The sequence below is a fragment of the Podarcis filfolensis genome (genome assembly GCF_964270895.1).
Source record: "Podarcis filfolensis genome assembly, chromosome: 16".
NCBI classification, from domain to species: Eukaryota; Metazoa; Chordata; class Lepidosauria; order Squamata; family Lacertidae; genus Podarcis; species Podarcis filfolensis.
This window is the reverse complement of record NC_139620.1, coordinates 2,850,537-2,851,219: the sequence shown is the minus strand read 5'-3', so window position 1 is coordinate 2,851,219 and position 683 is coordinate 2,850,537.

The following is a 683-nucleotide window of genomic DNA, read 5'->3' as shown; positions in this document are numbered from 1 at the left end:
CTGGCTCCCTTGCGTATCTATTAGTGACAAGGGGGATAAATTGAATTCAGTTCGTGCTTAAAGGCGAAACTGCCTGATTTTGCACTTTATGAAACAATGCGTGAACCGAAACTCTGCCGTCCCTCGAAATTTGCACTTCCCCGAATTTTTGCAGCGCAGCCGTCCAGCCAAGTGCTGTGATTAAAAAATGCATCAGCTGGGACAAAGTGTGCATAAAAACGCGTATATTGGTGAAGATAACATGCAGAAGTGCAGCAAATCCCTGGAAGTTGATTTGCAAAAAAATGTGCCTAATAGGAGAACATGAGTATCGGCAAATGCACATATGGATAAATGAGCCCTGAAATGTTGATGTCTTTTTGCGAGGAATAAAACCAGGAGACCGTGTGAAAATGTGGAGAAACGAACTTGAGATTGGGGGAAAAAACGAGCAACGCCGGAGAAACCGAAACGGACAGATTCATTCATCCCTGATACCCATCTGTAAGATTCTGCTGATTTAAGTTCACAATTATTGCGGGGAGATCGGCTCCCTTCTGAACTTCCTTTGGCGTATACATCTACACGACTGCACTGCAAATCTACTGTACCTGCCTCTCTCTTCCATTCTCTCCTTCATCTCCTGTTTGCCTAATCTCTAATGGTCTTTTAATGTGTGTGTGTGAGAGAGAGAGAGGGAGGGA